Genomic DNA, 23,251 nt, shown 5'->3' on the forward strand with positions numbered 1-23,251 from the left:
AAGCAGCCTTTTCTAGGTACTTTTCAAATCTGTTTAATGAGTAGCTATGGGCTGATTCACTTGTTCGTGATCAGTCCAAGAAACAAGGTCCGTGTTTCAGCTGCATCTCCTGGACCAACCCCAGCTCCCCGACCCTAACTGACCGCATGATAGTAATTTATGGTACAGTCAGTTCCTGTTTGATTGCAGGTCTAATGTACTGTACTCACATTTTGTGAGTACAGGGGCTTCACTAAGGGGGGCTTTAGTGTGTTTGGGTACTAAAGAGAAGCATTACTGTGTGTGGAGGCACTAAGGGGAGCATTAGTGTTTGGGGGTACTTAGGGGGAGCATTACTGTGTGGAGGCACTAAAGGGGAGCATAAGTGTGTGGGGGTACTAAAGGTAAGCATTACTGTTTGGGGGTTCTAAAGGGCAGCATTACTGTGTGGGGGTACTAAGGGGGAGCATTACTGTGTGGGGGTCATAGGCGTGCGCACGGGGTGTGCCGGGTGTGCCTGGGCACACCCTAATAGTCACCTCCGTGCTCACTGCCCGCCGCTGATTCCCCTGTCTGTTATGCTGCCGCCGCCCGCCACACTTTAGATTAATTTACAATACCTGGCTGTGGGTGGGTGGCGGGCGGTGGCTAGTATTCACGTAGGGGGTGGAGTCCTGGACCCAGCGGAGGCAGAGAGGGAGCTGTACAGTGCGTGCTGTGCGGGCCTTGCGCCGCAGGCTGAGTTGACGTGACGTGACGTAACGTCACGTCACGCTGCATCTGTGTGTACCTAGCGCGCCTGCAAGGAGGTGAGGGCTAAGGGCTGATAAAAAAAGAAGTATGTACCTTTGTAACCCCCTTTCCCACAGTGCTACGCCTCCTCTGTTGTCCCATGTATTACCCTGATACCCCTCAGTTATATAATATTTCTGAGGTGTATCAGGGTACATGAGGGGTAATATAACTGAGGAGGGCTAGGCTACTATCAGACATTATACAGGGGTAATATAACTTTTCTTACCCCTCACCCCTGTATTATGTCCCTGATAGCCCTCCTCAGTTATATTACCCCTGTTTAATGTACCCTGATACCCATCAGTTATATAATATAACTGAGGGGTATCAGGTTAAATTATACAGGGCAGGGTAATATGACTAAGGGGTATCAGTGTACATTATTATACAGGGTAATATAACTAAGGGGTATCAGGAGACATTATTATACAGGGGTAACATAACTGAGGAGGGCTATCAGGGGACATTATACAGGGGTAATATAACTTATATTACCCCTGTATAATGTCCTTGATAGCCGTCCTCAGTTATATTACCCCATGTATAATTTACCCTTATACTCCTTGGTTATATTACCCCATGTATAATTTACCCTGATACCCCTCAGTTATATTACCGCCTGTATAATATCCCCCTGTATAATATCCTCCTAAGTCATATGTAATCCACAGGTCCCCCATAACAGTGTGTCATCCACAGATGCCCCCACAAGTGTGTCATCCACAGATCCCCCATAACAGTGTGTCATCCACAAATGCCCCATAACAGTGTGTCATCCACAGATCCCCATAACAGTGTGTCATCCACAGATCCCCCATAACAGTGTCATCCACAGATCCCCCATAACAGTGTGTCATCCACAGATCCCCCATAACAGTGTGTCATCCACAGATGCCCCCATAAGTGTGTCATCCACAGATGCCCCCATAAGTGTGTCATCCACAGATGCCCCCATAACAGTGTGTCATCCACAGATGCCCCCATAACAGTGTGTCATCCACAGATCCCCATAACAGTGTATCATCCACAGATCCCCCATAACAGTGTGTCATCCACAGATCCCCATAACAGTGTATCATCCACAGATCCCCCATAACAGTGTATCATCCACAGATCCCCCATAACAGTGTCATCCACAGATCCCCCATAACAGTGTGTCATCCAAAGATCCCCCATAACAGTGTCATCCACAGATCCCCCATAACAGTGTGTCATCCACAGATCCCCCATAACAGTGTGTCATCCACAGATCCCCCATAACAGTGTGTCATCCACAGACCCCCCATAACACTGTGTCATCCACAGATCCCCCATAACAGTGTGTCATCCACAGACCCCCCATAACACTGTGTCATCCACAGATCCCCCATAACACTGTGTCATCCACAGATCCCCCATAACATTGCACCCGCGCACTGAGGAGAGACTGAAAGCAGGGGAAAATCCGCGGAAGCAAGCAGAGGACTGAACAGCTTCTTTTGTAAGTAAATTATTTTATTATAGCGGTGAAACTGCTTTAAACTCTAAAGAAAAGTTTTGGAGAGTGTTTCTCTCTTTCTCAGGTCTGAAGCAAAACCGAGGAAGAAAAGAAAACTCTTGAAAGCTTGTCTTTTAAGTATTAGGATAGTACAATAAAAAGATATTGTGGTATCTTATGTGCCCCCCTATATATTGTTCCTAGGCGCAGGGGCAGAGTCACGACAACGCTAGGGTGAGACCCGGCCTGTGTGTGTATGTATATAATATATATATATATATATATACATACACACGTGCGCGGGCGTGTGTGTTTGTGCTTTAGGGTGCACACCCTAATGCAATAGGCTGCGCACGCCTATGGTGAGGGTACTAAGGGGGGGGGGGCATTACTGTGTGGGGGTACTAAGGGGGAGCATTAGTGTGTGGGAGTACTAAGGGCAGAATTACTGTGTAGAGGCATTAAGAGCAGCATTACTGTTTGGGGATACTAAAGGGGAGCATTACTGTTTTGTGGGTACTAAAGGGCAGCATTACTGTGTAGAGGCATTAAGAGCAGCATTAGTGTGTTGGGGTACTATGGGGGGGGGGGGGGGGGGGGGGTGTGTGTGTGTGTGTGTGTGTGTGTGTGTGTGTGTGCGCGCGCGCGCGCGCAGGGAAGTTGCTCAGGGGAGGGGGTGGGGCATTGAAACATTTGCTATTGGCTGCGGCCTTTTGTAGTCACGCCCCCGCTTTCTGCCACATTTACCCGGGTCTCGCCCCAGCCACTGACTGACATTAACCCCTGCAGTGCTGCCAGTCCCCCTGCAGTATGGATTCCCTCAGTCCAGTGAGCGGAGGCAGCCATACGTGTAGTGTAGGGGGCTGCCCCCGGGGCTGTCATATCAGTAACTATGCCGGGGATGTAACGCCAGCTCCAAACACTGCGAGAAGCCGGCGGAGCAGCCACATCTCGCGAGACTTCCCCGTCCGTCTCCTGCTGCTGAGCGCTCTCCCACAGCTCCTGGACTAACGTGAGAGCAGACAGCAGCAGCGCCAGCAGAGGTCCCGACCATGCCAGCTCCAGCCCAGGTAACCCCACAGCCTGTGCCCCGCGCCGTCACCAGGCTGGCAGTGTGCTGCTGCTGCTGACAGACGGGCAGCCCTGCATTACCCCAGTCTGCAGGAGGGGGTGGCTCCATCTCTGGGGCACCTCACTATTGACATGATGCCCCCTGTGCATGCATGGCTGCTGTCCTGGAGTAGGGAGGGGGGCTGTTTTTGGAAGCCTGTCGTCTGTTTGGGGGAGGAGGGGGGGCAGTCAGCCATTAACAGTGCTTTGCATTTCTCCAGCAGCTACTTACTTCTCATTCTGTGCAGTCCCTTAAAATATAGGCAATGTAGGAAATGGTAACAACTTCTGCAAATGCACCAGACCCTCAGCCCATTGTAATGAATGAGGAGCACACAGGAGAATGAATGGCTGGTGTCATCCAGCTCATCCTGAGGCACAGTACAAACTTTTTTATTTTTTGGTAATTATTTGCATATTGGTTACATTATTTAAAAAAAAAAGTTAATAAATACGGGTTCATGCTGTCATTGAGTAACTAGGTCTCTGTATATCCATAATGGGATCAGCGGGAGATTTGCATTGCAGATGTGGCGAGAAGTATAGTCGTCCATTGTCATCATCAGACTTCACCCATATCCGTGATTAAAATCTGGGTGGCAGCGATGGTATGGGCAGACCTCCCGAGTGGCCCAAGTCCCCCTGTCCCTCTTATTGATCTGAGGTACAGATTTTCACTATTGCATTTACAATATTGATGCAGAAGGTGTGTATTTGACCCCACCTTGTATATTATTTCGTTATTTGATGCCATTTGAGTGTTAGAAATGTGTATATTCAGATCATTTTTGCTCTATGTCGTAAGAGAAAACGGTTGAAGTTAATAAATATGCAGAAAAAATTGGATCTTTCACGCAATGACCCATAAGTGACTCTCTGTGAACGTGCAAAAAGTTGGGAGTTATGCATGGCATGGGTTTAAGGGCTCATGCACACGAACGTATTTTCTTTCCGCGTCTGCAGACCGTATGCAGAACCATTCACTTCAGTGGTTCAGCAAAAAAAACAAAAAAAAAAACAGTTATTACTTTGTATGCATTCCGTTTCCGTATGTCCGTTTTGCAAAAAAATAGAACATGGCCTGTCCGTTTTTCAGACAAGAACAGGCATGGTTACAATGGATTCGCAAAAAAAACAAAAAACGGATGCAATACAGATGTGTTTTTTTTTTTTTTTTTTGCGGATCGCAAAATACCTACGGTCGTGTCCGCACCAAACGGATCCGCAAAAATACTGATGATGTCTGTGTGCATTCCATATTTTGCGGAACGGAATGGCTGGCCCCTAATAGAAAATTCCTATCCTTGTCCGTAATGTGGACAGCAGTAGGACATGTTCTATTTATTATTTGTTTTGCTGAACGGAAATACGGACATAGGGAATGCACATGGAGTACCTTCCGTTTTTTTTTCTTTGCGGACCCATTGAAATGAATGGTTCCGCATACGGTCCGCAAAACAAAGAGAACGGAGACGGAAAGAAATTACGTTCGTGGGCATGAGCCCTAACTCTCAGTGGCACACGGCAGTCAGAAACACACGTCCGTCTCGCTTCCAGGTAATGATTTTTAAAAAATCTTTATAGAAAGGATCCGCACTCCACTTTGCCGGTCATCTCACAAAGAGCGCGTGCACACAAACGTATTTTCTTCCTTTTCTGTTTTTTTACAGGTCCGTATACGGAACCCTTAATTTCAATAGGGCTTGAAAAAACGGAAATGGCCCCGTGTGCATTCCTTTTCTGTATGTCCGCATGTCTGTTCCGCTAAAAAATAAATAAAACATGTCCTATACTTGTCTGTTTTGTGGACAAGAACAGGCATTGTTACAATCGATTTGCAAAAAAAAAACGGATGTTGTGCGTTTTTTTTTTTTTTTTTTGCGGATCCAGGTTTTGCAGACTGCAAAATACACACAGTCGCGTGCATGAGCCCAAATTGTGCAAACTTTACAAATTCTTGTCGCTTGAGGCACCCCCTGTGGCAAAATCAGCATTTTGGGCTGCAGGGCCTCATCAGGCTCGGTGCGCTGGAGTACTTCGGATTTCTTTTTATGTTACAGTGCTGTCATCTGATGCTCCACTAGTTACACTGCATTTGGTTTCTATTAATATAACTGTGTAGCAGGCCGAAATGTCTTCGGAGACTTGATGGTCACGTTTAGATCTATTTGCAGGGCATTTAACGGAATGACCTAAAGCAGTCCTTTGGTCCTACCGCTTCCTGGCCACATCTCTTAAAGGGGTTGTTGTCTCACTTCAGCAAGTGGCATTTATCATGTAGGGAAAGTAAAAAGGGTGTTCCGCTTGTTAGAAGTTATCCCCGATTTACTAACTATTAGATTGGTGGGGCTCCTACCGCTGGGACCCCCACCGATCATGAGAATGGGGGCCCCGTACCCCCTGTAATGAACTGAGCACTCAGTCGGACATGCGTGCGGCTGCGCCATTCATTTCTATGGGGATTCCGGAGATGGCAGAGCGGCTTTCTCCGGAATTCCTATAGAAATGAGTGGAGCAGCCACGTGCCTGTGCGACTGGCTGCTCCATTCTGCAGGAATGTACGGGGCCTCCGTTCTCCAGATCGGTAGGAGCCCCAGCAATCTAATAGTTATGCCCTATCATCTGGATAGGGGGCAATTTAATCTAACCAGAATTCCCTTTTAATACCAGGTACTTACTAATGTATTGTGATTGTCCATATTGCCTCCTTTGCTGGCTGGATTCATCTTCCATCACATTATACACGTCTCATATACAGGGATTATGATCACCACTGTAACGCAGATACAAGATAGCCGGGGCAGGAGCTGCTGTGCATGCCTGTCTATGCACGCTGTCAAGGTCCCAGATGGTGCTTTTTTATGGATATCAGGGTGGTCATAACCCCTTGAAACAAGCGGTGTATAATGTGATGGAAAATGAATCAAGCCAGCAAAGGATGCAATATGGACAATCACAATACATTATTAAGTGCCTGGTATCCATTTGCTGAAGTGGGACAACCCCTTTAAGTAAACCATTAGAGCATATGCATACGGCATGCTTCTATGGATTTTTCCATACAGATTTCCATGGGGGATTTCGCTGTGCTTCTCCACCAAAACCCGCATTTGTCCTTGTGGATTTTGACACCAATTTGTCCCAGATCTCACCTTTTGCATTGCAAACTGTGAAATTTGCGCTGAAAATCCACAAAAGCAATTGACATGCTGCTGATTTCACAATCCACACCGCTGGTCAATTTCCGTATTGAAAACTTCTGTAGCGTGTACATAAGGTTTTGAAAATCTCATCCACTTAGCTGGAACTGTATTAGGGATCATTCACACGACCGTGATTTGGTTCCGCATCCGAGCCGCATTTTTTGCCGCTCGGGTGCGGACCAATTTCACTTCAATGGGTCCGCAAAAGATGCGGACAGCGCTCCGTGTGCTGTCCGCATCCGTTGCTCCGTTCCGTGGCCTTGCAAAAATTATAAGTCATGTCCTATTCTTGTCTGTTTTGCGGACAAGAATAGGCATTTCTATAAAGGGCTGTCTGTCCCGTTCCACAAATTGCGGAAGGCACACGGCGGCATCCGTGTTTTGAGGATCCACAGTTTGCGGATCGCAAAACACGGCACGGTCGTGTGAACAAGCCCTTAAACGGTGGATTTTCCGAACAAATATTTGCGTGAAAAAATCAATTCCTAATACGCACCATGTGATTGTGGCCTTAGGCCTCTAGTAAACATTCTACGTTCATGGCCAAAAGTTTTGAGACTGCCACAAAGTTTTCTGCTTCATTGTTTTTAGATCTTTTTGTCAGGTGTTTTTATGGTATACTGAAGTACAATATAAGCATTTCTTATGTATAACTTTTATTGACAAATTTCATTTACTTCAGTTTGGTGTAAAAGAAAAAGTCACAGGCTTCCCTTTTGCAACTTTTTTTTTTACCCCCTTCCTTAGTCCTCATGCACATGGCCGTTGCCCGTATTGCGGCCCGCAAACTGCGGGTCCGCAATATGCAGGCATCAGCCGCCTGCTCCCCGCATCATGGATGCGGCCCCATTCACAGCATGGTCGTTATGCCATCGCGCTTCCCTATATATACTGAATCTTTGCCAGCAGCAGATCTGCCTCCTGCAAACGATCATTTTTTAACCCATCAAAACATTTTGATTGCCCGATGTACGAGTGTTTGCTCATTCATCCGGCAGTCGGCGGGCAGTATTAGACTGCCAGATGATCGCTAACCTGCATTACTACGAACGCTCCTTACGTTAGCGATCATCTGCCGAAAAATCAGCAGGTGTAATTCACCCTTTATGTGTTTATTCACACATCCTAGTTTTTCCACTGAGGGTGGGTCAATTAAATAAAAACAATAAAAATATGCACTTCTTTGCTCCATTTTGCAGACCAGACATACCCATAGAGGTCTATGGGGCCAGAATGCTATCCATGTTCTGTTTGTTTTTCAATGATCCATTGCACAGAAAAATATTCGAAGTGTACCTGAGTAAAAAAAACAAAAAACATGGCTGTCAGGGCCAGTTCCAGGTTCATGTGAGCCCTTGGGTGACAAATCTCAGTGGGTCCCCTTGTAGAATTTTTTTACATGTCCCCCTTCCCACCCCGTGGCTCCCACACCATATGTATAATGACTCCAGAAAGTATAGTGGCCCCCATGCAGTATAATGACCACTAGTGGCCCTTCACACAGTATAATAACCGCCCCCCCCCCCCCCCCATATCCCCATTGGATGTCGACAGGTCTGTGACATTGCTGTGTGCGGTGGCCCTGTACTGTGGCATTGCTGTGTGCGGTGGCCCTGTACTGTGGCATTGCTGTGTGCGGCGGCCCTGTACTGTGGCATTGCTGTGTGCGGCGGCCCTGTACTGTGGCATTGCTGTGTGCGGCGGCCCTGTACTGTGGCATTGCTGTGTGCGGCGGCCCTGTACTGTGGCATTGCTGTGTGCGGCGGCCCTGTACTGTGGCATTGCTGTGTGCGGCGGCCCTGTACTGTGGCCCTGATTTTTGATGTTTTAAAAACTTACTGTTAAAGGTGGTCATGGCAAAATAGAGCTGCTTTACTTATTTTGCCGTGGGGCCTCCTGGTCACTTGTTACGCCCCGGTATAGTCTTGCTATTTTGAACAGTTGCTGCTTATATTCTGATGTCTGCAGTGTCTGTCATATGGAGGCACACTTTGGACTCTTTTATTCTGTAAATCAATGACAAATAAAATCGTCACATTTCCTTCTCATGCCATATAAGTGAGACGTTCTCCTCCACTTCTCAGGCACTGTATGATGTAATATGGAACAGCACCTACTGCATCTGTACTCCATGCACACAGCTTCATGTCCAATCTCAGCGATGCCAGGAATAGCAGCTATTAAAAATATTTCATCCTTTTACAAAAACTGGAACACATCCAGATAAAAGATGGCCAGATTACAGAGCAAAATATGAAGCAAACATGGATAGAATGCCGAACCAAAACATAACAAATTGTAATAAAGAAAAACACAAAAATGAGCCTTTAGATCTGTATTTGCCTACACAAGTGTGAAGGAGCCATTCTAGTCATGAAAAAAATTGTCACTATGGAATATAAACTTTCTTTGTCGTTTTCTCACTGCAGACAGCAGTATAAACAATGGATAATAAAAATAGCACTAAATGCAAAAGCTATATCTTAACTAATACAACATTAGATATGATGAATACAATTGAGGTTCTTAGCATATATTTTATATATATATAGATATATATATATATATATATATATATAGATATATATATATATATATATATAGATCAAGAGATAATCTGAGCCCACCCACCCCGACAAGGTGACCTCAGTCCAGCCAGGAACCTACACTATTTAATACCTATCTCTATGCCAGTGGGAGCATATCCTACACATAGACTGTGTTGCTACTTGTTACCTCTTATGTGCAATCAAGCATCCAATGAGAGGAAGAGCAGACTTAGCTCTATGCATCCTATGGGATAGATGGGATATTAGGAGTGTATTCAGACTTTGAGGCGGAGCCCAAATACGCCTTCAAGGTGAGCTCAATCCAGACAGGAACCTACTCTATTTAATACCCATCTGCTTAGTTCCTGCCTGGATTGAGGTCACCTTGTCTGGGTAGGTGGACTGAGATATCGCTTGATCGATATATTTCTGCTAAGAACCTCATATTTCTTTATCATATCTATTGTGGCATTAGTTTAGATATTGTTTCTGCATTTAGTGTTTTGAGTGCTGTTTTATTTGTTATTTTCTTTAATTGCGGCCATGTGCTTCCGCGTATTTATTTATCATATGGTGCAGGATGTTTTTAACTTTTGTGTTTGTTTTTTTTTAAAACAATGGATGAACCATGACTATTCAATTCTTAAATTGCATGACCCTGAATGCAGCAACCAGAAGGAAAACATCCATTTTTTTGCTGCATTCAGAAAGCTTAAAAAACTTTTCAAAAGTGTTTATTGCTGTTACTTTTTCATAACTAAACAGCTTTATTGACTTAAAGGGTTTTCCGAGAAGCAAATGAAATTACTTCAGTATAACTTTATTATAACTATATTCCAAAATACCTTTTCATTAGTTATAGTGGCTTGTTTTGTCTGGGGAGCAATAAGGAGAAATAAAATGTCTGCCATCCTATTAGTACTCGCAAAACCTGTCCTAATCAAACAGCAAGTTACTTCACAACACTGAGGTAAAGAGCTGCCTCATCCTCCTCTCTGCTCTGCTTGTCAGGGGTTATGATGCTGAATACAGTTTACTATGATCTTTAGCTGAATCTCTGTAGAAATAGAGTTCATGAGGAGACATAAACTACAGCGAGGAAGTAGGGATGTGGCTGATGAGCAGCAGCTCTTGAATGCAGTCTCCATTACCGCAGCCCCACATTACCACAGTCTGTCCTGTCCGTCCTCCTGTACTTCATGTCGCCTTATGAACTTCATTCCTACATTTATCTGAAGATCTTATCCTCTATATTCAAGATCATAATCCTTGACAAGCAGAGCAGAGAGGAGGATGAGGCAGCTTTTTAGCTCTGTGCTGTGAAGTAACTTGTCCTGACGTGTGACTAGGACAGGTTTTGTAAGTACTAATAGGACGGCGGCCATTTTATTTCTCCTAATTGCTCCCTAGACAAAACGAGCTAATCTAATAAAGGGTATCTGGGAATATATTTATAATAAAGTAATATTTCATTGTTTTCACTTTCTTTTTTCCCGGAGAACCCCATAAGGCATAAATATTGGTGAAAAATGATTCTGCTCAGGGAGTGGAGTAGTTTTTACTCCAAGTGCACAGACTGCTGAATATGCCCCTAATTTATGATGAGGCACTCCCATATCGCGTTTTCTCTCCTCACGGCAAGAGACGGACTCAGTAGAGGTCTATGGGCCCGTCTTGATTCATTCCTTTGCGGTGAGGAGAGAGGGCGATATACAATCGCTTCTCCATCCTCATTCTAGAAATTGGTAGGGTTCTTAGTGCTCAGACCCCCACCAATCAAAACTTTTGATATGTCTCTATGACATATTAAAAGTTTTACCAAAAGTTTTGGCCCTTAAAGGGACACTGACAGGCCCAATTAGCATATTGAGTTATACATATCACAGTACAGGTCATATAAAGTGTATTAGAATCATGTAAGTATCCCCCCTGCCCACCTTATAAATACGGAAATATAAAGTTTTATAACCTGCTTGTCCGGTCTCCAATCTGCCCAAGCGGCGGCGTTTCATCTGAAAATGCGCCCAGCCAGCCGCTCCCAACTGCCGTTCTGAAGCCCGGCCCAGCTCATCAATATTCACTTCGCTGGGCGGCGGCTACAACTCTCCAGGTCACGATCCTGCGCATGGGCAATCGAATCCTCCTGGCATCGTTCATGTGTAATCTTCTGCGCCTGCGCCCCGCCGTGGTTAGATCGCGCCTGCGTACACACCCTGCCTGCGTCCCCGAGCCTCTGCCTCATGCGCATGTGCCAGACACTGTTCATAGCAGCAGCGCTTCAGGTGCATGCGCATGAGGCAGAGGCTCGGGGACGCAGGCAGGGTGTGTACGCAGGAGCGATCTAACCACGGCGGGGCGCAGGCGCAGAAAATTACACACGAACGATGCCAGAGGATTTGATTGCCCATGCGCAGGATTGTGACCTGGAGAGTTGTAGCCGCCGCCCAGCGAAGTGAATATTGATGAGCTGGGCCGGGCTTCAGAACGGCAGTTGGGAGCGGCTGGCTGGGCGCATTTTCAGATGAAACGCCGCCGCTTGGGCAGATTGGAGACCGGACAAGCAGGTTATAAAACTTTATATTTCCGTATTTATAAGGTGGGCAGGGGGGATACTTACATGATTCTAATACACTTTATATGACCTGTACTATGATATATATATATAACTCAATATGCTAATTGGGCCTGTCAGTGTCCCTTTAAATATTTTTGAAAAACCCCTTTATAAATTTTAACCGTAAATAGGCAAATGCTTTGCTGGCACAATCTGCCAGCCCTTGGAGTCTTCCAGAGCTTGCCTATGCCTCCGAGAGGGATAAAGACTAGAGAGGAACAAACTTTATGTTTTGAATTCTGTCATAATAGAAGCCTTTCCAGTCTGTCCGTCTGGTTTCCGTTTTGCCCGTGGTAACGGAATCCATAACGGAATTACCACAGAACCCGAACTTCAAAACATGTAGTTCGCTCGTCGCTAATAAAAAAAAAAAACATTCTTCTCCTTTCTGTGAGAAAAAGGAAAGATCGGTTTCTTTGTATGAGGATTTACAAAGCAGCATTTTGGAAAATCTCCAAGTGCGACCATAAGTGCTTCTGACCTTCTAAAGGGCTTATTATTTTCCCCATATACAGCTGGATAATTGTAACGTGCCTTTCTAGACAGGCAAGATCTTCACTCACATCCGTTCTTACGCAACTAAAGTTTCTGTCTTGAAATGGTCATCTGTACAGCATATAAAATTCTGTTTCTTCGCATGTTAATGAGCACTTCACGGCCATACCTGCCTTATCTGTTTCAGTGGACGTAGGCTGTGATGCAGCAATACCAAGCACTAGGAGGCAGAGACCTGTACTTTATGTCTCGGGAAGGGATAGCTTTAGGCAATGTACCATTTCTTGCAGGATTCTAACAGATAATCTTATTTTTTGTTCCTGAAGAACTGGCTCTTTGAGACCTTTGCAATCATCACAGCTTGAACAACACGCGATTCAACATTAAAACACTGCTCTGACTTTTGAAACCTCTCCCTCTCTCTCTGGATTTCTCTTTAGTTCAGTATGCAATTGAAAATAACTGAAAAGTGAGAGAATTAACTTTTCTTTCATTAATAGGGTTATTGAACGGTTAATTATTTTGAATACTTCGTACGTTGGGTGTGAAACCTCTGGCTAGCAAAGTAGATGATGACCTGGAAGTACCAGGAGCATTCTATTAACTTAAAGGGGTTCTGCACTTTCAATTAACTGATGATCTATCCTCTGGATAGATCATCAGCTTCTGATCGGCCGGGGTCCGACAGCCGGGACCCCCGCCGATCAGCTGTTTGAGAAGGCAGCGGCGCTCCAGCAGCGCCGCGGCCTTCTCACTGTTTACCGCCGGGCCGCCCGCCCACTGACGTCACGACTTGTATCAACTAGAGTGGGCGCGGCTAAGCTTCATTCAAGTGAACAGAGCTTAGCCGCGCCCACTCTAGTTGATACAAGTCGTGACGTCAGTGGGCGGGCGGCCCGGCGGTAAACAGTGAGAAGGCCGCGGCGCTGCTGGAGCGCCGCTGCCTTCTCAAACAGCTGATCGGCGGGGGTCCCGGGTGTCGGACCCCGGCCGATCAGAAGCTGATGATCTATCCAGAGGATAGATCATCAGTTAATTGAAAGTGCAGAACCCCTTTAAAGGCAGATGCAGTAGGTTTTTATTATCTTTTTTTATGCTTTTACACATCCGTTCTTTTGTATGGCACGTTCGTGACAGGGCATTGTGCTCTACAAACTTGTATGATGACCTGCTTTACTGTGATGGTAAGACCCTATGGATTATAAGCTCTTTATAGATTGCAAGCTCTTGCGGGCAGGGTCCTCTACCCCTTTGTACCAGTCTGGTAACAGTTTCTTGTTCCTTGTATTTTATATTTGTATATCCCCGGCTGGATGTACAGCGCCATGGAACCACCTAGTAGAACCTATCATTTTTTTAGGTTATCATCCCATGAAAAATATTCCTATGCAATGAACAGGGCTTTTCAGATGAAGTATTTCTGCAATATGCATACGATAAAAATATTGTAAGTTTTTTTTTTCGTACTGTACATTTTCCTCTCTGGTGGTGCCCCTGCTGTTTATCCTTCTGGTCCACCTTCTCCTGCGTTCAGTGGTGGACCGACAAGATCAGTAGCTTCCCTGCTTCCTTCCTCCCCTCGATGCTGATGTAGTGATCTAATAATGGAGCCACTCAGGCACCTTTTATTAGTCTCTACTTCTAGACGTATTTTACATATGGCGCGGACATATTCCGCAGCGCTTTACAGACAGTATCATCGCTTCCTGTCCCTGGACCTCACGATCTTATTTACCTAAATTTATAGAAGTATATAGCTGTATCTCTGTAAAAAGAGGGGGGGCACATTGCACACATAGTGCTATTAAAAGGGGTTATCCCATAACTAAAATGAAAATCAGATATCATATAGTCCATGACAAAGCTTGGACCAGCCCTGTACCTCCCATGGATCCAGAGATCTCCCCATTCATTGCTCTGCTAGATTTATATCAATCTGACAGCACAAGGGGAGTGTCTTTTCTGCTGCAGCTCAGGGGGCGTGTCCATTCTCCCCCCTATCACAGCTCAGGGGGCGTGTCCATTCTCCCCCCCTATCACAGCTCAGGGGGCGTGTCCATTCTCCCCCCCTATCACAGCTCAGGGTGGCGTGTCCATTCTCCCCCCCCCCTATCACAGCACAGGGGGCGTGTCCATTCTCCCCCCCCTATCACAGCTCAGGGGGCGTGTCCATTCTCCCCCCCCTATCACAGCTCAGGGGGCGTGTCCATTCTTCCCCCCTATCACAGCTCAGGGGGCGTGTCCATTCTCCCCCCCCTATCACAGCTCAGGGGGCGTGTCCATTCTCCCCCCCTTATCACAGCTCAGGGGGCGTGTCCATCCCCCCCCCCTATCACAGCTCAGGGGGCGTGTCCATGCTCCCCCTATCACAGCTCAGGAGGCAGTTGTAAGACAAAACTGAGCATGTGCGGCCTTCTTAATGAGCCGGTCAAAGAAATAAGAAATTAAGTGGCACTATACAGATACATTTTATTGAAGAACTTAGTAGCTATACAACATTTTTTTTATTACATGTCATTAGAAAAGTAGTCAGATCCAGGTGCTGGTTTAAAAACTGTAGAATATTTTTCGTGGGACAACCCCTTTAAGTAGGGATCACTGGGAATGTGTGTGAGAGTCTATTGTCTATGCAGGGGAGGAAGACAGGAGAAGGGGTTACCAAGATGTCACCGCAGTGAACTCTGAGAGGTGCAGGTTGTTGATTGTCACATGTAACAGGCTTCTTGCCATTTCCAGAAAGTGAAGAGGCCAGAGCTGCAGACAGGTGAGTATAAAAGCTAAACAGATTATGAACATTATCCTAGAGAGCCATGTGTTTTTTTTTTTTTTTTTTTTTTTTTTTTTGCATTCATAAAGCTAAAATAATTGAGTGGAATGAGAATTCTGTAGCATCTTTACTTATAATTCTACTATGTACAATTCCTCAGTTACTTCTAGAAATGTATGACTAGTAATTCCCCATTCACACGACCGTATTTTTGGTCCACATCCAATCCGTGTTTTTTTGCGAATTGGATGCGGACCCATTTATTTCAATGGGACCGCATAAAATGCAGACAGCACACACTGTGTACGGTTTGCATCTGTATGTCCATTCTCTGGTCCCACAAAGAAAATCCGTTTTGCGGACACAATAGACATTTTTAGGCTACTTTCACATTAGCGTTTTCAATTCCGCAATTGAGATCCGTCATAGGATCTCAATAGCGGGGAAAAGCACATTGGTTTTGTCCCCATTCTTTGTCAATGGGGACAAAACTGAATGGAACGAAACAGAATGCACCAAAATGCATTCCATTTCGTTTGGTTGCGTCCCCATCGCGGACAGAATAAGGCTACTTTCACACTTGCTTTTGGGCGGATCTGTCATGGATCTGCAAAAACGATTCTGTTACAATAATACAACCGCATGCATCCGTCATGAACGGATCCGTTTGTATTATCTGTAACATCGCCAAGACGGATCCGTCATGAACTCCGTTGAAAGTCAATGGGAGACGGATCCGTTTTCTATTGTGCCAGATTGTGTCAGAGAAAACTGATCCGTTCCCCCCGTTTGGCTCAGTTTCGTCAGGTGGACAGCAAAACGCTGCAGGCAACGTTATAGTGTCCGCCTCCAGAGCGGAATGGAGACTGAACGGAGGCAAACTGATGCGTTCTGAGCGGATCCTTTTTCATTCAGAATGCATTTGGGCAAAACTGATCCATTGTGGACCTTGTGAGAGCCCTGAACGGATCTCACAAACGGAAAGCCAAAACGCGAGTGTGAAAGTAGCCTAACGCTGCAAGCGGCGTTTTTTTGTCTGCGATGTGTTGCAGAGCAAGACTGATCCGTCCTGACTCAAAATGTAAGTCAAAGGGGACAGATACGTTTTCTCTGACACAATAGAAAACTGATCCCGTTCCCCATTCACTTTTAATGGTGATCTGTCATGTCTATAGAAGACATAATACAATCGGATCCGTTCATGACGAAAGCGTTTTTGCAGATCCATGACTGAGCTGCAAAAAACGCTAATGTGAAAGTAGCCTTACAGTGGGTCTGCAAAAAAATCTGTGTTTTGGATGCAAAATACACATGGTCAAGTAAATGCACCCTAAATTGATAACTGGTATAGTCAGCACTGATTGGACAGTGGCACAATGTGTCGGACCCCCCCCCCCCCCCAAATGGTAAGTTGCCAGTTTATTCATGCATTTCCAACAGGAACTACAGAGGAACAGCGTAATTTAAAAGATGGAAATGCAATAATTTACTAGCATCATACTTGGGATAGCAAATGAAACCAATGCCAGGAAATATAAGGTGTTCTTTATTTAGTATGGAGATTTGGGGTATAATTTTCAGGGTCCTTTGAAAGCCAAATGACAAACCAATAATGGTAGGGCTGGATTTGCCTGTAATAAAGTAGACCTGTGCCAATAGGTTGCCCGGTAAAAGGGCACCTACTGAAGGAAGGATTTACATATGAATACGCTGAACAGCGTGCATTTATATAGAGATTATATTCATTTATATGTTAATTAGGCACTTGTGCTGTGGGAATCTTAGGATGCCCGGTGAGACTCAACAGGAAGGCATCAGAGGGCACTAGATCTTTTATGAAGAGCAGCACAACCTTTTTTAAAGTCACGTTTGACTTGGGGGGGCTTTGTAATATGCAGAGTACAAGTGCGACACTAAGTGCTCCTGACCTTCTGAAGTGCTCATTATTTTCCCCATATGTAGCCGGATAATTGTGCGGTACATTGCCAGTCAGACCTCAGGCAATAATCTCACAACCATCAATTCACATTTAATTAAGGTATCTGCAATGTCTCCTACGTGAGTAACAGATGCTGGATGAGGAACACGAATGGTCACAGCTGTAGTACTAGTAAGGACTGTCATCCAGCTCGGGAGAGTTTCTGAAGTCAACATACGGGCTCGCGCACACTACTGTAGTTTCGGTCCGCATTTTTTTCAGTTTGGATTCAGATCCATTCGTTCCAATGGGGTCACAAAAGTCTGTTTCACAGCCCGGCAAAAAAATAAAAAAATATTGAAAACAAGAATAGGCATTTGTAATATATTGTGGGTCCTGCGGAAGGGAAAAATGGGGGATGCACTCAGCCAGTATCCATTTTTAGCAGATCTGCAAAAATGAATACGGTCGTGTGCATGAGGCCTAAATATTCATTGTCATGGTAGGTTAATCATGGCTAATCATGGCATGTGGAAGCTGAATGGAAACCTGTATGGACTTCATCATGTTAGCCTTTAGTGCTGTCGCCTAGCACTTGTGTAGGAGACCAATAAAACTCCGAAATGGTTGGCATGTCAAGAAGAGCACCAGGAACCTCTGTTAGGCTAGCAGCGATGGCTAACCTCTGGCACTACAGCTGTGGTGAAACAACAACTCCCAGCATGCTACATTGGCTGTTCTCAGAACTCTATAGAAATCAATCAAGTGTACATCTTGGGAGTTGTAGTTTTACTGCAGCTGGAATTCCGGAGGTTAGCCAACGCAGGGTTAGGGCTACACTGTGACACCGGTCGTGGCCAGGATTGCAGAGCAGCGGTAAAACCATTCAAATGAATGAGATCACAGCCTGCCAAAAATACATCACTGTTAGATTTTTTATTTTTTTTTGTGACTTGCGCAGTGATCCCATTCATTTGTATGGGATCATCGCCGTGACAGTGCGACCTGTGTAACCCTAGCCTTGGGGAGGGTTTTAGCTTGGCATAACTGCCGCAGAACTGGTGCAGCAAGGATTGATCGTTGACCATGTGACTGAGCAGCATGGATTGATGGCATCCTGTCTTGAAGCCTGGTTGATGAGGTGACGCAGGGCAGGCAGTAGTCATCAGGGGCGCTAACCTGACTTTTTAGTCTTTTCTGGACAACTTATTTAAAAATCATGGACAGTCGTTTTTTTTTTTTTCTTGACAAATTGGAAAACCACACTGAGTAATAAAGATTGTAAGTAAGGGCTCATGCACACCACCGTGGATTGGGTCCGCATCTGATCCACATTTTTTGGATACGGTTCCATTAACTTCAAATGGACCGCAAAAATTGTGGACATCACTCCTTGTGCTGTTCGCATCCGCAGGTCCATTTTGTGCCGTCTGCAAAATTGTAGAACATGCCCTATTCTTGTCTTCATTACAGACAAGGGTAGAACTGTTCTATTAGGGGCTGGCCATTGCCTTCCGCAAAATGCCCAATGCACGCGGCCGATATCCATGTTTTGCAAAACAGCCAATGGTCGTGTGCATGAGCCCTAATACAGGTCTCCAGCTCAATATACTGATATTAATGCATTAGCAGTCTTTAGTGTGAACCAGAAAATGATGATAATTAGTCACAATGAGCAGCCTTAAAAGGATCACGGACACATCTACTTTTGTTCACTGGCGCTGGAAAAAAGTGCCTTATTTTTACTGACGGTCCAGGAATTTCTGGGTGTTTGGCAACCCTGGTGGTAGTCATACCACTGCCTCCTCCATATGGAAGGTGCCAAAAGTATATTTCCTTCTTTCAGATTACATAGTGCTCCTAGTACTCAGTTTTAATTATCCCTCTATGCCGGAATTGTTTGTGGAGTGTGCTCTCAGTAATCTGGCAACCGTATTCACATCGCCTACAGAGATGATAACATCTGCTGCTTTTGGGTCAAGAAACCACATTATTGTTTAGTTTATCCATGCTTTTATTTTCGGTAGCTCAGTCAGTTAAGCACTGGATGAAGCTATGTGGGTTTTTTCTCTTCAGTCATGATCTGTGCATGCTTTTAAAGCTTAGCTACACCTTCGCGACCATTTTTCACCCAAGAAATCTTAAATGGAAAAAAGAAACAACTTATCAAAAATTGTCTACAAAATTTTCTACATCTTCTATGCTGACAAAGTGTCCCCATGGTAACGGACAACAAACACATTCTGACATATTTTGGATAGTGCAGTCCTGCAGCCTCATGCTTTCTTCCATTTGTCTCCTACTGTGTGCTAATGTACATTTGGTAGGTAAGCCAGAAGTAGAGGACAGACACTGGATTATCAGTACAGGATCAGACTACACAGTTTGTTGTCTCTTACCATGGAGATGCATAGTTTACATTGGAGCTAGGATTTTTTATTTTTAATTAAAGGGGTTTTCCCATGAAAAATATTAAACTTTTTTTTTTTTAACCAACTAATTGCATGAAATTAAAAAATTTCTATAGCCGCTGAGTTATTCACTGAAATCTATCTATATATCGCCACTGTTTTTAATGCAAATTCTACAATTTGAGAATAAATAAGCTTAAACAGGCTAAGTGATGAAATATAAAGTAATACACAATACACATGGAGGGGGGGGGGGGGGTACTCCTGTCGCCATGTCGTAGCACATGGCTGACACCCCATGGTAATACAAGAGAAAGAGACCTTACAACATCCTACCCGGATGATGTGCTCAATAGAGTTCCAATTATTTGTCTTTGTGAACAAGGTTTATACCTTTCAGCCCCTCCTAAGGAGGTCCATTGTGCAGCACGCATGTCTCTGAGATAATCACTTAGGAATGCAGCCTTCTCAGCACAATGGGGGGTATTTGTAAATGTTATCTAACTATCCCTAACTCACTAAATTACAAGGGATATCATTGAAAAGAATATAGAGGGTGATATAATTAATGGGGACAGAACCAATCAGTACTTATGTAAAATGCCCTTACAACACAGCCACCTTCTGTTTGCTCTTTTTCAAAACATTTTGTCCAGCTCACTGAGGTGGAAGCACATGCTCAGTTCCATCCTCTAACTGCAGCAGAAAGGTCACATCCCCTGAGAAAGGAAATAAATTAAGCGGAGCAATAGATGGGGAGATCTCTGGATCCAGGTAGAAAGAGACTGTTGTGTACTATATGATGTCTGATTTTTATTTTCAACTTTATCCTCATACAGATTTTTACGTTCCCCTAATATAAGGGTGGAATCATAAATATGCAGTATGGTGGCATAATTAGGTTACTGTTCTTTTTAGTACACTGTCATTAAGAGTTTTCTGAAGTTTTACTACCGATGACCTATCCTCAGAATAGGTTATTAGTATCTGATCGGTGGGGGTCTGACACCCGGGACCCCCGCCGATCAGCTGTTTGAGAAGGCACCGGCGCTCCTGTGAGCGGCGTGGCCTTCTTTGTGCTTACCAAGCTCAGCGCTGTGCATTATATAGCGGCTGTGCTTGGTATCACGCTCAGCCCAATTCACTTCAATGGGGCTGAGCTGAGTCTAGGCTACGTGACCAATGAACATGGCCTAGGGAAAAAACAAGAAGGCTGCGGAGCTCGCCTTCTCAAACAGATGATCGGCGGAGGTCCTGAGTGTCAGACCCCCACCAATCAGATATTGATAACCTATCCAGAGGATAGGTCATCAGTAATAAAATGTCGGAAAACCCTTTTAATTGAACATATAATAGTGATTTTGAGTCTTACCTTCTTTAAAGAGGACCTAAACCTTTTCTGCAAATAATGATGTTGCGACTGTTTCTTTTCTAGCATGTATGGATCCCATAGACGCCTTCTAAGGATCTGTACTCCGCATACTGGAAAAGTTGAGTGGAGCTGAGAAGAGTGCTCTGAGAAGCGCTGCTGTATTTTTTGGGTTTCAGAAAAGGTTTAGGTCCCCTTTAAAAAAAAAAAAAAAGTTTAATCCACCAGCATTCAGCTGAGTCATAGGTGTGTATCACTATAGCGCAGTGGGTGGCCACGCTACGTGTGCCAAGTTTTCTGAAGTGCGAAACACTCTTTCCTGCTGCTCTCTGTTTTGGCCCCTATGGTGGGGTTCATTAAAGAGGGATTCCTTTTCTAATATCCTAATATCATTATGTTCTTATATTACTTATGGAATGGGGTTGTCCAGTTGGGACAACCAATAGAGAATTTGCACAGCACAGTTGATACCCAGTGTGCGTATCGGCTCTCAGTAATCTTTGTCTCTGGCATGGAGCTGTTCTTGGAGAATTTCATGACGCTGTAGCAGAGCGTTGTGTGGTTATAAATATATAGTAATATAGAATTACCATGTCCCATTTCACAGTGATTATGATTGAAAGTGTTTGATACAATAAACTCTTTAGTAACATGAAGTTATTTTTTGTTATTATTTTGGCTAAAATGTAGCCACTGTATAACGCGGTCTATGAGGTATCTTTTTTGGCTGGGTCTACCAACAGTCTCATGTCTCTGCTGACCAGCCGACCACCCACTGACATCTGCTGTCACCGGAAATAGAGATCAATTGATTTGGATATGATCTTTAAGTTCCTATTGTTCCCCTGAGATAAGCAGCGCAATGTCTGGCAGTTTATACCCCCAAATGCTCCTTCAAAGAGATGCCTGTGGTTTAAGGAGATCCTGTAAACCAGGTCACCATTTTTTCCCCCAGCAAATAAATGTATCTTTTTGTAAGATGAAACATTATAAAAACCATTCTAGTACAATTTCTGTATGAATTAATTTCCATCTTCAAGATCTCTGGTTGCTGTCTTTGAAAAGGACCTCAGTTGTTAAACTGAAATGGAAAAAACAATCATGTCATGGATACACAGGTGCACCGCTTTTAACAGTACAGTAGAGAGTATCAGAATTGCTTCTTGCAAAGAATTGAGTCGTCCTTCGCATGACCAGTACAAAGATTAACTTCTATTATTTGCTGGAACTGGAATTCTCTTTTAAGGCTGGGTTCACATCACGTTTTATGCCTCCGCTTGACGTATACGTTATACAAAGAAGGATCCAAAAAACGCAACACACCACGTTTTTGTATCTTGCGCAAAAATGTTTTTTTTTTGTTAGTTTTTTTTTATACAATAGAACTCTGTGGTGAATGGATGCCACTGTGTGCATCAGTCTGGGGCATCCTTTTAACATATATACGTTTTGTGTATACATTAAACGGATGGGAAACATGTGATGTGAACCCAGCCTAATCCAGTTATCGCTCACTTGTGAGGGGGGAATGATTCTTGTAGTCTCTTTATTGCAGGGTGGAATTGGGAGAGTTATCCTATGTAGTGGTGCTTGGGGTTAATGTTGTTAAAGGGGTTGTCTGGTGGGAATATTATTTTTTAAGGATGAATTAATACTTGCATTCCCCTTTAAAAACCAGTTCTGGAGCATCTATTTATTTATTTATTTTTTTAACTGTGCATTGTTCTGTTCCTCTGTTATTTGGTGATAAAATTCCCCTCCCATTCTGTGACACTATCCAGTCAGTTTTGATGGACCACTTTAAGGATCCATTCACACGTCCGCAATTTCGTTCCACATTTTGCGGAACAGAATTGCGGACCCATTCATTCCTATGGGGCAGCACGATGTGCTGCCCGGACATGGAATTGCGGATCCGCACTTCCGGGTCCGCACTTCCGCTCCACAAAAAATAGAACATGTCCTATTCTTGTTCACAATTGCGGACAAGAACAGGCATATTCTATTAGTGCCCGCAATGTGCGGTCCATAAAATGCGGAACGCACATTGCCGCTTTCTGTGTTTTGCGGATCCGCAGCTCCGTGGATCCGCAAAACACGTTGTGGACATGTGAATGGAGCCTTAGAGTGCCTTCACATGCTGCGGATTTTAATGCAGAATTTTCCACAACTGAAAATCTGATTCATTCACATGAATGGGGTTTGCAGGAATCCATGTATTTGCTGCCCCATCCAAATGAATGGAACTGATTATTCTGCAACATGTGAAGGACCTCTAACAAGGTGAATGTTAAAGAGGACCTTTCACCTAAAAAAAAAAATGTAAACTAAGACCATAGCTTTACTTACATGCCCCCATGAAGTGTTGATCGTTTTTTCTTTTTTCAAACTGTGCCCCCGTTTGTCCGCTATGCCCCCCCGGAATAATTCCCGCCGTCTATGCTAATGAGCCAGCCTCAAATGAGCTGGCTTTAAAAGTTCTCCTCGGCGTGCCTTCTCTCTTCTCCCTGGCACGGAGCGCATCCAATCAGCGCGCTCCGCTCTTAGCCAGGGAGAAGACGCTC

At 44.6% G+C, this 23,251-nt stretch overlaps 1 protein-coding gene across 1 annotated transcript in view; it reads left to right on the forward strand.

Moving 5' to 3' along the window:
* The first annotated feature begins 3,193 nt into the window (after positions 1 to 3,193).
* DIPK1A (divergent protein kinase domain 1A) overlaps positions 3,194 to 23,251 on the forward strand; it is a 148,374-nt gene continuing 128,316 nt past the window's right edge. The window contains exon 1 of the mRNA XM_044300933.1: positions 3,194 to 3,321. The gene's annotated coding sequence lies outside the window, so the exon portion shown is untranslated. The remainder of the gene's footprint in view (positions 3,322 to 23,251) is intronic.

This window comes from Bufo gargarizans, chromosome 7 (assembly GCF_014858855.1).
Source record: "Bufo gargarizans isolate SCDJY-AF-19 chromosome 7, ASM1485885v1, whole genome shotgun sequence".
NCBI classification, from domain to species: domain Eukaryota; kingdom Metazoa; phylum Chordata; class Amphibia; order Anura; family Bufonidae; genus Bufo; species Bufo gargarizans.